We start from the raw sequence: 17348 nt of genomic DNA, 5'->3' as shown, positions 1-17348 counted from the left end.
ATTTCTCCTTCTAATAAGTACACTGGTCAGATTGGACTGGGGCACAGAATACTCAGTATAATCTCATTGTAACTGATTACATCCTCAATATTCTATTTCCAAATAAGGTCATATTATGAGGAACTGTAGATTAGGACTTAAACATATGAATTGGGGGCAATGGGGGATGCAATTCAACCTATAACAATATAAATAGATGGGTCTGAACAGTGTTGTCATCTTGCATATTGTCTATTCATTATAGATCTTTCATCTGTTAGTTATCCAGAGAAGTTTTTTAAAAAGGCAATTTGTATCAGAAAAAGGAATGGTTTTTCATTTGTACTCGAGTTCTACCATTAGAGAGCACATCCTCATTGGCTCTGCTAACATCAACACATAATCCAGCCCCTGTTCTCTAACATGCTCTACCTAAATCTCAAAAAAACCCATCTCTTTTATATTAGCCCCTCCCTTAGTGACTGTCTTCTTCTTATATGATAAAGTCCAAATGCTTAAGAGCGACATTTAGATTATTTTAACCACCAAAGCATAGCTGTCATTCGTACAGTCTTCACAGGTACAAGTCCATATTCCAATCAAATTCAGCTAATCACCATTTTCAGAACACAGCATTTTTTTTCTTATTTCTGCGGGTTTGCTTATGCCTATTTTCTTACTGAAAATTCTCTTTCTCTTATGCATCCTATAAACCTGACTGAAATCCCATTTCTTCTTGACACCATCAACATGCACGGGTTATTCCTGAGTCTCATTCTTATAACACTCATGTTCTTATAACTAATCTTGAACTAATTTCTATTGGTATTGCTGTTTTTTCTTCCCATGTTTATGACTTCTTCTAAAACTGACTTGTAAATGTCTTCGAAGCAAATTTGTTCTGCTTTGTTATCCATAGAAAAAATATAGATGCTCAGACATTATTGACAGTTAGAATTGATTTACTGTGCTTTTTCTTTTATCAGTGAAGTACACAGTGGGTGTATTTTTGTTTCACTTTAATTCATTGTACTCCCACAGTTAGTTGTTAAATTCCCAGTTCACAGAGTGCCACATTATCTCATATAAAGTTGGGTGTCAGAGATCTGAATCCATCCTGTGAAATGACTCCATTTAAACTTTAGTGTCCTTATCTATAAAATCAGACAGTGGTATTAATTTAATTCTAAGTTAACTCTCAGATATGTCTAAGAGCCTATACATTTAAAATGCAATCTCTCTATAAAGTTAATCAAAAGTAATTTTTATAAATTTATGCAAATAGATGGATGAATGAGAATTTAGTATATTTTATTTTCTTTGTCAGTACAGACTGATAGTTCGCTTGATTTTATAATCCATGCTCTTACTACACTATAAATCATTTTAAAGTGATCTATTGAAAATAAAAACTGAAAAGCAAATTGGTGGTAATTTCTAACACTATGTAAGGAACTAGTATCAGCAATAAACAATAGGGAGCAGGATTGGGGATGGGAGACGTAGTGGAACTTTAACAGACTACATATTACTTTCCCAATTGAAAAGAATAATCCAGCAGCTTGGGGGCCAGTGTCAGGTTTAAAGAAAGATCAACAGGTCTAGTGAAAGTCAATAATAAAGGTAAGTGTTTTGTTTTTCTTTCATGTAGTGTCTTACAAGCAAAATGTCAAGTCTAAACATGTCTGTGGTGTACACTGATTGTCTTTTTACTCTTTTCTCATAACATCCAAAATGTTTCCTCCTAGTCTTCACTTCAGTAGCATATATACTAAAATTGAAATTATACAGAAAAAAATTACTATGGCCCTTATTCGAGGATGACACACAAATTCATGAAGCATCCCAACTTTCCATATATTTTATGACAAAAAATGTAAAAGGACATGAAAAAAAATCTTTGGAGGTGATGAATACATTTATTATACCAATTGTGTATTACAGAATCATGGATGTGTGTGTGTATATTCAGCTCATCAAATTGTATGCAGTAAACATAAACAGGTTTCTATATTTCAATTATGCCTTAATAAAGTTGTAAATTTTGTTTAAAAAAGTTCTTACTCCTGACAGTTTTGAGAGACTACCATTTTGAAGATAAAGTAAAATAAATCAGTACCCAAGAGAAGCAAAATAATCCGTGATACTTGGTATCTGAGTTAGCTTAATTAGAAGTAGATGAGAAATGAATATGATTCTAGATTCCCTGGAAACTCAGAATAGAATTTCATGTGCTGCATCATTTTCATTGTAATAGAAGAAAAATATCTAGGTGAATCTATAGAGAAAAAATTCCTGGCACTGATGTAGAGATAAAATCCAGTTTGTTAGCTCTTTTATAAGGAATATTTGAGCAGAGAGTAGACCATGTCTTCAACTGCAGTTTCTAACAGAAGCATTTTGTATCAATGGTCATTTTGTTTATCGAAGCACTAACAGTGTTGAGAGCACAATACTCTATTTTAGCACAGGGGAATTATCCTGCAGAGAATGAAAAACAAGACCTAAGCCCTTTGCTTTCTGATGATTCAATTCTTTCACGGTTTAACTGGAAGGATTGACATTTTTTGCTCATTATTATGTCCATCAGATTGCCTTGGAACATCTTTAAATGTATAAGGTGAGTAAGACATATGGCAACAAGAGAGGAAGTAATCTCACAGGTAAGCATGCCCTGTGTGTGGAGTTCCCACTGGGCATAGCCTCGATTGCAGTAGGAATGAGCCAAACAGGGTGCAAATAAATCCAAGGACAATGGTTTCAATAATCAGGTAGTGGGAATAAGTTGGACAGGAGCTAAGGAGAACCTTGCCTCCTAGGGCCAAAATAACATAAGGGTGGGTGTAAATAGCTATTGAGTTCCCCCTCCAGCATCAAGATAATTTAGGGCTCCTAGCAGCTTGTTCAAACATTGAAAAAGAAATTAAGGCAGCCATTGGAAGTTCACATCAATTTAACCCATTGAAAATTCAACTGAAGAGCTCAACCTCTTGAATCTCCAACTTGTTAACATGTCAAGGGGTGGCCTCAACTGGTTAGAGGTTTGGTTAACCCACAACACCATGGCAGAGCTTTCCATCCCCTGAAATAAACTCTCCTGGCCACCACAGATAACTACACACTGCCTCCTTAAACAGGAGCATTGATTTTTATGATTCATCTCCTATCTAATGTAGAAAAATATTCCACTGGTCCACTGTCACTTCCTTTTCCTTTGTGCATCAAGAAAATGTAAGATTTGGGGTCTTTCTTGCACCAGCTTCTGAGGGTCCGTTCAGGGATTAGCCAGAATGTTCTTCATTTGTGTTCTTCCATCTTCTTGTCCAACAAATACTCAAAGAGGTATAACTTCTTGAATAAGAGCTATTTTTTAATTTAACTATTATGAACAAATTAATTATTCTAATAATATCTATTTAAAGAAAATTGGCATTTATTAAACTTTGTCAGATATTTTGCCAACTACTAACATCATTTTTTCTGAATAACTTAAACAGGTTCAGAGAATCTCAGTACTTTCTTCACAATCTTATGCTTAGAACCAGGATTAAATCCAGTTCAATTTAATGCCAACTTATTTATTTCCTATTGAACATTACTGCCCAAGGAGAAAATTAAAATAATTTTCTTTTATCTTAAATTTATTGTGGCATTTTTTAGCCCAGTTTTTAAAACACAAGTTCTATATACTGAAATTTACCTTCTCTGAAACACTAGACTTAAGAATCTTCCACCAGAGTCATTGCTGGCAGTTGGAGACAAATTTCATCAGGTGCACTAAATATAAATTTTATCATAGTTTTAAGCTGATACTGATAGAATTTACCTCACTAATAGGTTCTTATTTTCTAAAAGTGACTGTGAAATATTTCCTATAACATTCAAAATGACTGTGCTTCTTCTGAGCCAGGACTGGTGCTGGTCCTCACTATAAGACATAAGGTAAATGAACATTTTTGGAATGCATACACACAGTCCTCTACTTCTCTAATCATACATGTACTTACATAGGGAATTTATGCACAAAAGTTTGTCTAGGAAAAATCAACCCTTTCAATAGACAAATAATAAAAAATGAACTGGCAGAGAATTGCTATAAAAATACTACTAGAACAAAATGTAAAAGAGAGCAATAAACTTGTCAACAGATGAGAAAAAATGTTGCTACAGAACAGATATGAAGTTGTGACTGAAGTTTTACTATGCATTTAAAATGTTAATAAAGCTCTTAATTCTATGAAGGAAGACCATGAATCATAAATGTAAGAACTCAAGAAAGTGATAATGAGACAGTGGGAGGAAATGAAGTGTGAATTGACAGAATTCAATGAAGTAGAGACAAACCCAAACCACCACAGAACTGTAAGAGAATTGCAAGGAACAGATATGAGATTAGACACTTTTTGAAAGACAGCAAGACCATAGAGGCTATAAATGAGCTGATGCAAGAAAGTCAAATGAAAATGGAAGATAAATAAGGATTTGGGAAACAGTGATAAATGTATAAACCAGGCAAATAAGAACCTATAAATGCATAATTGGGATTCCTGAAATTGAGAAAAACAATAACAATGGAACAGAACAAATATTTGAAAATAGAACTTGAGAAAAAAAGTTATGAACAGGAAAGCATACCTCGATCTACTAAAATCATATAACGTGTATCATCGAAAACTGACCCAATCAACACTGAGACATATCCTTCTGACACATGCCCAACACACATATGTGTTCAAGACATATCCTAGTAAATTCATTAGCTTTTAATGACACAGAAAGCAGAGGTGGTGAGGAGGAAGAAGGAAAGGAAAAGGGAAAATATTGGTCAAGGGTACCAAGTTTCAGTTAGACTGCAGAAGTTTTAGAGATCTATTGTACTGCATGGTAATGATAGTTAATAATGAATTGTATATGTCAAAATTGATACAATAATAAATTTTTAACCTTTTCAAACAAAAACAAATTAGTGAGACATTGTATATGTTAATTAACTAGATTGAATCTTTCTACACTGATACATAGATTAGAACATCATATTGAAATCCATAAATTAAAACATCTATTATTTGTGAATTAATAATACATTTTTAAAAATACCTCTTAAACCACCAGGCAAAAGAATCTGACTTACTTACAGGAAGAAAGAGCATCAGGATTTCCCCTTGGTGGTCAGTGGAGCAGTTAAATTCTTAAAGAAAGAAAATGTAATCCAAGGACTTTATGTCCAGCCGACATGTGCATTAAGTATAAAGCCTACAAACAAGATTGAATGTGCCACAACTCAGGAAATACTGGTCACCTACCAAAGGTTGAGCTTCAGCCAATCAAGGGATGACAAAGAAAACTGTAGCAAAACAATTGGTGGTAGGCATTTAATTTATTTATTAGAACTAAAACTGATGTAAACACATGGATTAGATTAAAAATGTATCTTAAATTTTAAATGCCTGACAACTTAGAAATATACAAATAACACAAATTGAGAGAATGAAGGAGAATTTTATCAGTGTCTCAAGAAAACTAAATATCTAGTTACCATAGGTAACACACCACAAGTATAATATTTAGTGGTTTTCTCATATGTCATTGTATGACATCAAAGGATATTACTGATAACAACAGATCTATCAAGTAATGAATCATAATTTGGTATGGTTATATCCTTTAATGTTACAGAGATGATTTTTAATAAATAATATTTTTAATAAAACATTATTTTAATAAACATTATTTTAATAAAACACCATTGATAAGTAACTAAAATTTAAAATGCCCAAGATTTTTAATGACAAAATTAATTTTTAAACATTTTACATTTAAAAATTGAGGAGCCCTTTGAATATAATGAGGTAAACATAGTTTCTTTTATCCTGAGGAGATACTCTTAAAATTTCATTTACAGCAAAACTTAACCTTTAAATAAACATTACTGCTCTTCATTATACTTCTTTCTAGAAAATGTAGTATGTTGCATGGCATTATGGTTAAGTTGATGGCTGTAAGTTTAGTGGAAATTATAAATGGTACAAGGTCTACTGATTTTTGGCAGCTAATACACACTTCAGTAGGAATAGAATTGGTGACTTTTGCTTATCTCTGAATGATGCTGAAGAGTCAGGGGAACAAGGCTCCACAGCAGGAAGTGGCTGTAGTCCCATGGCTTGATAGGCCATCTCCCCTCTCAAGTAAACAACTGCAAGTTTCTCCTATCATAGGTGTTGGTTTGTTAAAGAACTCCTTGCTCTTTCATTTCAATGCAACAAGAATATGTTCCATCATGCAACATGGGTTACAAGATGTTTTGGGGTACCAAAACACCTTTGAGAACCTTATTGAAGCTCTAGTACCTTCCCGCAGGAAAACACACACATCCCATTTTGCCTATCATTATATAGGATTCACAGAACCCATAAGTTTCATTCAAAGAGATCCTTAGGAATTATGGAAGTCAGGATAAAGACTCTGGTTAAAAATTTTCTTTGTAATTTTATCAGAATCCACTCTTGATCTTGCTTGTCATAACCACAGATGTTACTGAATGCTCTGAAAGCGGAAAGGTTGCTTAAATAGCCCCCATTAATAGTTCATCTAAGCCATCTCTCTTCTTGATTTTGAGGTGTAAGAGTGGTAATTCTCAAAAAATCTGTCCCAGAGCATCTACAGCAGAAGAACTTGAATGCCAAGTTAAATATTTTGTGCACATATTTAAAGTTTCACTTCACCTGAAGATAAAGAAAATTGCAAAGGGAAAAAGCTACAGCATAAATCAGCAGTTCAGAAAGAGATGCACTGGAATTCGAACAAAGTAATCTGAGGAGTTGGTTCAAATTAGAGATCTTGGAACAGTTAAAGGTGATGACTTTAACTTTCAAATCTTGATGTTCATTTAGCTCATATCCCCTTGGTGGTAAAAAGAAAATGAAATAAAAAATGGAGACTTGTTTTTAAATCACACACTAGACTAGAGAAGACAGAAGCAACTACAACATCAGAGCTGGACTCTGCTTCTCCAGACTCTCCGTGGGATAGCAACAGATAAAAATAACCCCAGCCCTAGGCCTGTGGCCCCCTAAGATGAAAGAGTCCACAGCTCCAGCAATTGATTGCCAAGGGGAATAATTAATCATTATGAATCTAAAGGGTTTTATTTTTTTTCTATTTTCAAATGACTAACATTTAGAGAATACTTACCACATGCCAAGCCTGCAGGTAGACATTGTCACAAAGAGGAGTTTTATATTCATTTCAGCTCAGTCATCTCTTGTCCTAAAAATAGGTAGGAAGATGTTCCTGGGTCACTAGTTTGGCTCCTTTGCAAGAAGCTCGGTGTGGGGGAAGTGCTGAAGCAAGTAACAGAGGATGTCTGAATGGTGCAAACCGTATCACCATTAAGGACTGAGTTGCCCATGTGACAGCTAGGTGGGATGGGAGTCCTGCCTTCTGTCATTTAGCCAGAGATTAGAACATGCTTTATGAATGAGTATTGTCCTACCTAGTTATCTGCATGAACATTGTGATTCAATTCAAAGAACAGAGAGCACCTCAGCACAGCAGATTTTCACATTTGTACTCTTTCAAGAGGTGATCTAACAGGCATCTAAGATAAACAAATGTCAAAATACAAAGATTAAAGTCATCACCTTAAAATGTACCAAGAAGAATGGACTTAATCTTGATCTCAAATTTGAACCAATTCCTCAGATTACTTTATTCAAGTCTGGCTGCATTTCTTTCTGCATTGCTGATTTATGCTGTAGCTCTTTCTTTTTGCAATTTTCTTTTTTTTATTGGTTGTTCAAAACATTACAAAGCTCTTGACATATCATATTTCATACATTAGATTCAAGTGGGTTATGAACTCCCATTTTTACCCCAAATACAGATTGCAGAATCATATCGGTTACATATCCACATTTTTCTTTATCTTTATGTGAAGTGAAGTCCTGGATGTGTAAAGAAATGTGCACAAAATATTTAAGTTGGTACTCTGCACCCTGCAGGGGCCAGAGCAGCAGAGTCTCATATACTCCAATTTGTTATTACACTTCTATAGAATTTACAATGAATTGCACAGTGGAATGCACAATGTAAAAATACCCTCAATTTTATAAATTTTTAAGATAAAAAGATTCCTTGAAAATACTATGAATTCAGACTCAGTGAACTAAAAGAACTTTTGTTATTTGTCTAGTAAGGATTCTAAATTCTAGGTAAAATAGATTTTTTCATCTGATTTCAATTTCAGCTCAAATTATTTTTAAATGAATTTTATACTGTATTTGAGCTTTACAACATGATGTTGTGGGATGCATATATAGATACTAAAATGGCTACTGTAATGAAGCAAATTAATACATATATCATCTCACATAGTTAACTTTCTGTGGCAAGAGCACTTAAAATTCACCTATTTAACAAAAATTGTAGAACAATATAGTTTCATTAATGACAGTCTTCATGCTGTGTGATAGATATCTAGATTTATTCATCCTACTATTTGCTGCTTTAGATCCTTTGATTTCATATTCCATTTTGCTGCCACATCCTGACTCCTGTTCCTAGTAACCACTGTTTTATTTCCTACTTTTCTACATTTATCCAAACTCAAAAAAGGAGACCTTGTCATTTGCTACAACATTGATTGATCTGAGGAACATTACACTAAGTGAAATAAGCTGGACACAGAAAGGAAAAAAAAATTGTATGACCTCATTTTATATGTGGAAGCTAAAAATAAAAAGTCAAATATTCACATTTAATTATTAAAAGCCACTGTAGCATGAGAAGTCAAATATGGCATTAACTCTTTCATCTTAACACACTACTTCAGCTTTCTCTATTTTTCAATTTTATGAGAATATACAATATCATTGAAATATGAGGAAGCTTCTTTTGCCTTCTGCTTAACTGATACTTCTACCTCAGCCTCCTGAGCACCTGAGACTACAGGTGCAAGCCATTATGCCCCATCTTCTTTTTTTTCTTATCTGTATTTTTGTATCTTTATATTGATCATTACTTAAAGTATATGAAATATAACAATATTTAATCAATCCCATATTATTATTTAGATGATGTCAGTTTTAAATTTTATAAGTAACTCTACCATAAATGTTTTTTAGTATAACGTAGTATACTAGTAGTTAAGACTGGGGCTTTGAAATTGGGCAGGTTAAGCTTGCCCTCCTGGCAAAGTCTCTTAATAGTTGTGAGACTTTGGACATAGTTATTTAACTTCCCTGACTTTCAATTTACCTGTGTCTTAAATGAATACAAAATGGCATGTTCTTGATAAACCAGTCTTGAGAATTAAATGAGATTATCCATTTAAAGAAATATATTGTAATACTCAATAAGTGTTAGCTAGAATTATGATGTAACCCTTTTTCTCTTCTGAATTATTAATTTCAGTTGATTTTTCTAAGAATGAGAATATTGGTAAAATGATCAGAGTACAATCATATATTTAGTCACAATATATTTCATTGAATGTCTACTCTATGCCAGTTGTCAAAAAACATTTAACAATATAGGTGTGAACTCCAAATAAGAGATGTTTGGAGTGTGTAGGAGAAGACAGATATAATTAATGCAGGCTGTTAGGGATATATACACGAGGGAGATATATATTGTCTAATTAACGTCCAAACTCTTGAATATTTTAAATACTATATATAGGAGTACTGTTCCTAGTTACCAAAATTCTCAGTATATTTGAACTAAGTTTTTTAAAATTTTTTTTCCTAAGTTCATAGCTGGAAATTTTATTTTCTTTTAAACTTACATTTAAAAAATAATTCTTCCTTTGAAGTGTGTTTGTATGTCATATGATTATGAGTTTTGGAATTTCATCCAAAGGATTTACCCATCTTTGCATATACTTTGGATTCTTCTTTTTCTAAGTGTATTTGTTTGTTTACTATTTTTCTCATGTTAATTTTTTTGATTATTGAACCATTGCAGTTTTGTATTATTATATATATCCTGCTTTTCTTTTAAATTTTCTCCCATGGTTTCAATATCTCTACTGTACATTTTCCAAGGATGCTTTTTATTCTTGACCTTGAGAGTTCTCTTGCTGTATCCAAAATGCCATGGATATCACAGCAGGCATTTTTTCCTTTTCTATTCATAAACCATGGTTACTGATGTTCACTTCAGCACTGTGCAGAGAAGCAAAATGCAGCTTGAAAACACAACCTAAAAACCCTGCTCTGATAAAAATAAACCCTTGCTAAAGTCATTGTAGATCTTTCCATTTTTGTTCAGAGAAAATGATTCATGTTGTCAATTTTGTAAGATCCTCAGAATATCTGCATGCTGCAGAGGGGAACTTCCCTCAAATTAAAATGAACTGTCACGAGGTACATTTATATTTATATTGTTCATATACAAGGATGAGTCACCATTTCATAGTCCAGCCATGTAATCCAAGAAGAAATCACTTATGCTCGAGAAAGTTCAACATGAACTTATTGACTCTTTCTTAATATTAAATCATTCACATGTGAATTGTTGGTACAGAAGTCATATGTGTATAATTGAATTATGCTTTCAAAATAATTGACGAAGTTTGATAGAGTGATATAATTTAATCAGTACAGGAAGACAAACTATTTCATCATTACAATTTCCTAATTACAGATCTTTAATGGAAACGTCATATGGCTGTCATTTTAATATCTCCTGGGTTGAATACTATCAGTGAAGCTCTTTGAAATTTTCAAGAGCAATATGGCTAGAGGCAGAGACTGAAAAACAAGAGCACTCTGTCCGAAAACATATCGTAGTTTATTGAAACAGAGACCATACTCCTTGGCATGCATGAGTGTGATTTAATAGAGGGTCACCTAATAGAACGACTCAGAGGAATATTAAAATTGTTTAACAGCTGATGCCAGTATATATCTAAGGCCTTCTCCAGGAGCAGGTATTGCTCTGAGTGACTAGATTCTGGAGAGATCAAGAACAGGAGGTTTGGGCCCTGTCTATTTATCATCTTGTATGAAACTCTTTCAGTATTTAACTAGTTTAGCTGTATCTGGGCACAAAAATAATTTTTTTTCATTTTGGTTGGATCAGTGGCTTAAGGCAGGCCACACTGGGCTTGGGTGCCTTTTGATACCCTTACACTGGAACAAAATGTAAAACCCAGCATATCTAAAGAACTGGATTCAGGTGGGAAAAATTCTTAGTTATTGAAGCAAGTCTGTGATTGTAGCATGAACAAAGCTGTCACAGAGTAATGGCAGAAGGAAAAAATTAACTAAAAGGAATATTTACCATATCCTTTTTTTATTTCATCACCCATAAGTTCTTCCTGTCAAAATCACGGTTTGTGATTCATATTGTGAGCTGAAAATGGAGAGAAATCCTGGACTTTTGATCTGCTCCTTTTCCAATTTGTTTACAACAAAACCGTGAGAGATATATATGTATATATGTGTGTGTGTGTGTGTGTGAATATATATATATATATATATATATATATATATATATATAATTTTTGGCTATATGATCTGCTGATAAATTCATTCCCCTGGGACAGATTGTCATGTAAGATTGAGACCTACTTTGTAGAATGGAATACAAAGAGGTGTGACTCCATGTGGAAACATCTCAAATTCTATAATAATTCACTCTGAACATTCTTATTTGTGGAATGCATGTTTTAGGTATCTTCATTTTCACACTGAAATAGATAATTGGTGCCCAAGCCAGCTAAGGATTCAGGTAACTGCTTTTATAGGATATCTTTCTCTGTGAGAATAGTTTTGTTTTTATAATGTAGTTATGTTAAAGAAGTGTCTCAAAGAACCTGTGGACCAGATAGGGATTGGGAAAAGAGATGCCCTGTAACATAATTTACATGTCTATTTTCATGTTGTTCATTTTTTATTGTTTTTTCTGTCTCTCCTTTACATCCAATAAGTAAGGATGTTTTTCTCATCTAAACGATAGAGGTACAATGGGCCTACCATTGAGAAACTAGCCAAAGAGATACAGGTTTCATCAAAGAATTGAAAAGTCTCCTCCCTTTTTAAAATTTTTGGTCATTTATTTCAAATCTTAATTATGTTTTTTTTTCCATTTTAGTCGATTTTTATATTTTTCCAATATATTTTATTGCAGTTAGAGAACATATCAGTATACCTGAGGTTAATGTTTGAGGCATAAAATAAATACATAATGTTCACTATGATTTAAATTATTGCATCATTTGGCAACAATAAAATTTTTATTTGAAAGCATTAGCTATGAAAGAAATTATGAAACTATGTATGAAAAAGAAATCCTAAATTAAATATCAAAATTCAAAATGATATTTTTCAGTCTCTTGAGAGCTGAAATAGTCATTTCACTATTTTTTGATTCTTAGCCATGTCCACTGACATTATCAATAAACAAATATTGTACTAGACACTGGATATCCATCATCTTGTGCAATATTCACACCCCAGTGAAGGTGGTAATATTAATTCTGTTTCATGGAAAAGAAAAGAGAACACTTAAGTTAAATAAAAAAGTTAAATTCAGAACCTGAATGAAATCCAAGACTCTTAACTCTATGTCCTTTTTTTCTGTTCAGTGTCACAGCTGTCAAAGGAATTTATCAGAGGCTTAGGTGGAGAAAATGGATGTATAGGTGGGTGGGATATGGAATAGCAAATCTATTTCACTATTTATTCATAATCTCTCATGTTCTTTACTCTAAATTATTGAATTTATCTTGAAGCAAAAAAAAATCCCACAAGGAAAGAAAATCACCAGAGGATTCTAGAAAATTAATTTTTAAAACGTTGTTAGGTGTAAAATTCTTAGACGAATATACTGGCCTGCTACCTTTAAAGAAAGGAAAACTACTTTCTCTAGCTGAGTTGTTTGTATTACTGTTTTCAGTTAATCTATGAAACATAGTTTAACTTCATTGTCTTTTATATTTTTGTATCAAGTAAAAATATTTTGAAAATGTGGTTTATAAATTACACTTTCAGTAACCTGTTTGCGTACGGTAGTAATTTCAATGGATTTGACTATCATGTTTTACAACTCTGGTTTATTAACTCAGGGAAATACTATGCATTATTTAATAATATGTGAATATATTTCATGATTCCCAAATGTAATTTTCTGCTTCTAAGCATTTCAAACTTGAATACATTTCAGGAGTCCTAAGTTCTACTTTGCTCTTAATATTTCAAACCAGAAGAAATGATGGTCCCATTTGTGAGAATAAAAGAATGTATCTTTCTTTCTATAAAAAGATATTTAAAAAGTAAGATTGTTTTTCTTATGACATAAGAAAAGCTTAATAAATCTGTTCCCTTCTGACAATAAGATCTAAATAATCTACCCTTCCTTGCAAGTTTCACAGCAGCTGAGCTCAAACAGAATGGTTTTATTATGTGGTGGCATGGGACATGGGACATGGACAGGAGTGGTGATCATGGGGAACTTGGAAATAGAGGCAATACTCCCAGCAAAGCTCTTAAAAAGTAGAAAATTATTCTAATTGTTAAATCATTTGTTACCTAATTAGGTTTTGTGAGGAAGAGATCCTGAAGCTTGAGATAGCATTGGGATCTGCAGTGTGTATATAAAACAAAACAATTACACTCAGTAAATTCATAGGCAGAGATTTTGTAATATGAGGCACCAATCTGATTAACATATAACTGGAAGGAAATATATGGCACCATACATGTTATTTATAGCCAAACTCTAGCTTGGAAGTCAAGCTACATAAACCTCCCCAGGCAAACCTCTGTCGGTCTATTCAGAAGCTAGATCAGAATTCAGCTCTTCAAAAGAAGCAAAGTGGGACGTGGAGTGTGCCTGGGCATCAAGAGGAGAATCTACTTGGACATATGTGGTCTTGCAAGCATTTATATCATAGGATACAATTCATATAATAGAAGAGAGGATGGAATATTAGTTGGTCAGGTGGAGGCTGTTGATATCCTTTCAAAAAAGATTTCATTAGGATGTAAGACAGAAACAGAATGAAGGTGTCACCCATTAACATTTCTCAATGAATGTTTACAGAATCTTTTCTGTACTTACCAAGCAATAGTAAGTGTGATTTAGTATTGCAAAAGGTAAAGTTTATTATATATATTATGCCTTGACTTCCAGATGCTTTCATGTATGCCTGATCTTCTATCTATTGACTACATTTTATATGCTTTGAGAAAGACAAATTAATTTACTTAATCTTTACAATGACTCTTTCTGTTTTATGGATAAAGAAACTGAGACAGCTTAATTGTCAAAAGGCTAGTAAGAGACTGAGCAGGAGTTTAGCCTTAGGAATTATAGCTGTAGAGCTAGTCCAGCTCCATACTCTAAATCACTAAAGGAAGATAGAATACTCGGGGCTTAATTGTGATTGATGACTAACTTCTGGTAGAAGTATTAATATTGATGGAGGAAAAATATAGATTATCTTAAAATTTATAATATTGTTCCCCAAAATATACTATGTGTGGTCAGGTTAATATCCAAGAATTCATAAAGTCGGTTTATAATTTTAAATAATAATATGGAATAATATAAATATGGTTCATAGCCAGAGAAATAAGGAAATTTTTGTTTCAGAAACATGAGTAATTTGTCCAAAGAAATTATTCTAAGAAGAAAGAAGGAAGATACCTGATAAAAAATATAATCAAAGCAGATTAGCTTTTAAATGATATGTTTGTATGTGTCCACTATGGTTGGAGGAATGATGGATTAAAAGGGGACCTGAGGCTATTTCATGAAGATCTGTCATGTGACATGAGTTTGGGTCTCTAAACCCACATAAATTATCATTCAAAGAATTGAAATGACAAGCATATTTATTGGATAATGTATTGAGTAGGAACTTATGCTAAATATTTTAACTTTTTACATTTAATCTTCATGACTACTCTTTGTGGATCTGTACTACTAATATGGCTGTTTACAGACAAAGAAATTGAATATTGGTCCATTAAATACGTTGTCTAGGTGGAGACATAGGCAGTTGAATTAGAATTCAATTGCACATAAGTTGCAACTCAAAACTTGTGCCTTATTCTAAAACACTAAGTCCAATGTCCAAAATTAAAACAATAGAGGTAGTGGGTCTCAGAGCTTGACATCAATATTCAACAAAATTCTAAATATTTATTGTGTAATTTTTTAATAAGAAGGTATAAAATAAATAGAATAAATCCCAAAATTTTAAAGATGGTTTCAAAGGATAGTCATTAAGAGGAACACTTTAGATATACTATGTATAAACTTTAGAAATTCATTTGGTCATATTATTTTAAAAATTATTTAAAAATAAGTATTGAATGAAGATCTAAAGCTATATCTCATGTAAATTGATTAATTGAAGTGAAATAGCCATAGTGACAAGTTACAAAGCAGTTTGTAAGCCAAGAATAGGCCCATTTTAATTTTTTTCAAATAAAATATCAGAATAAAATATGATTGATAAGATTTTCAGACTGGGAAAATAGTTAACTTTTTAATGTTTACTTTATAATTAAATCAGATTTCCAAGGGATGATAAATGTATTTGTCCCCCAAAAAAGAAATTTAAAAGGGATAAATATAAAAATGAATAAAGTTCAAAAAAATCTGCTTAAGTGTAAAAGAAGGGATATAGGACACGCCAAGAATAAACATAAACTTGGTGCAGTGGTGCATGCCTGTAATCCTAGTGGCTCGAGAGGCTGAGACAGGAGAATCCTGAATTCAAAGCCAGCCTCAGCAACCTCAAAGTGCTAAGCAACTCAGAGAGACTCTGTCTCTAATAAAATACAAAATAGGGCTGGGGATATGGATCAGTGGCCAAATGCCCCTGAGTTCAATCCCCGGTATAAAAATATATATAAATATATAAATAAAATACTTGGAATTGTATTTGATTGCCAACACAATATAACTAATATGCAACTAATACTAATATGCAACTTATGTCCTTCACCTCCAAAATAGTTATGTACTGATGTATCCAGTATGTTTTGTTTTAGAAAGTAACTAGTATTTCTGATGAATTCTGTACTTACTAAAATCATGCAATTGCTTTTGACGCTACATTTAAAAGGAAATGGGGAGTCCATTCAGTAAAGTGCAATAGGAATAGTCTATAAATCTTGTGCCATGAAACTACTGAAGAAATGGAGCACTTTCCCTGAAGAAGCAAGTAGAACACTCTCTAAGTGTTCAAAGGACTACTAGGGATAAAGGAGACAATTTGGACTGTTAGAATCACCAGTACAGTTGCAGACTATGAATGAGTGAAAGTGATCAAGTTCTGGGTTGGATCTCAGTTTTAGGAAGACCCATGAACAGATTTAAATATTTACCTCCTGATGTAGCAAGCTTTCCATCATCCAGACTGTTTTGCGCAAGTACCTAACTTTGCATTAATCAGCCCTTGTCGATTCAATCATACAACTGAACCTCTCTGAGCTGCAAGAGAAGTGGTACCAGTACCTACCTCATGGAGTGTACATGCTGATTAAATGACATACTATGTGTAACAGGTTTAGTGCAGTCCTAGGCACATATAAAGTGCTCAAAATGGTATTTATGTTATTACTAGTTGACCCGTTCTCCCAGAGGACACTATAGATAGTGTGTTTTTGTCATATAAAAATTAAACTAAACAATTCCAAATTGCCTTCCAAATGGTAAAATAAAAAATTCCATGACTCCAACACTATATGGCCAATAACTACATTTTCATCGTTTTCTTAAACATACTTACATTGTGGTTAGGAACACATTGGAGCAAACAATTTGATATTTTTGGTCCATAAATAAACCCTGAATATACTAGTGTATATTTAATATACACTAGTGTATATGTGTGGGAAGTAATCTATATAAAGTAACTTCATATGTACAGTTCCCATGTAACTATATATTCCCAAATGCCTACATTGGTATTTTACTTAAATATGATGTATTCTAATGCTTTTATTGTAATTTCAAATAAAATTTATAAATATTACTAGTATTGGGAAGTTGTTATTTCTCTAAAATAATATATGGAATACATAAAATATCTATCTGTATATAAAAGTTATATATTTGGTGAAACTTTGCATATTATAAACTCATTAAAAACACAGTGGGACATGTAAATGACTTTACCTGCACTGCAAAAGCCTTAAATGTAGTTCTCATTTTTCTCTGTCAAAGACTGAAAAAGGAAAGGATATTAACTTTTAATAAGTGGAATTATCTTTCTCTCTGAAATTCAAGTACACACTTACATCCTCTAGACCTACTGAAAAATCCTCCCCAGTTCATGCGAGTGGCAACCCTTAACAAACACTCTTACCAGTAGATGAAAATAATCAAACAATGAATGACAGTGAGGGTTG

At 32.8% G+C, this 17348-nt stretch overlaps 1 protein-coding gene and 1 non-coding gene across 3 annotated transcripts in view; both read left to right on the top strand.

Annotated features, from left to right (window-relative positions):
- Positions 1-17348, top strand: part of Magi2 (membrane associated guanylate kinase, WW and PDZ domain containing 2) — a 1291542-nt gene that overhangs the window by 101547 nt on the left and 1172647 nt on the right. The window lies entirely within an intron of this gene.
- Positions 1727-1834, top strand: LOC113180158 (U6 spliceosomal RNA). The gene has a single exon (XR_003300434.1). It is a non-coding gene; the product is annotated as a U6 spliceosomal RNA (small nuclear RNA).

The sequence above is a fragment of the Urocitellus parryii genome, chromosome 3, assembly GCF_045843805.1.
Source record: "Urocitellus parryii isolate mUroPar1 chromosome 3, mUroPar1.hap1, whole genome shotgun sequence".
Classification (NCBI taxonomy): Eukaryota; Metazoa; Chordata; class Mammalia; order Rodentia; family Sciuridae; genus Urocitellus; species Urocitellus parryii.
The sequence above is the reverse complement of the archived record's forward strand: the minus strand, read 5'-3'. Positions and strand labels throughout refer to the sequence as shown.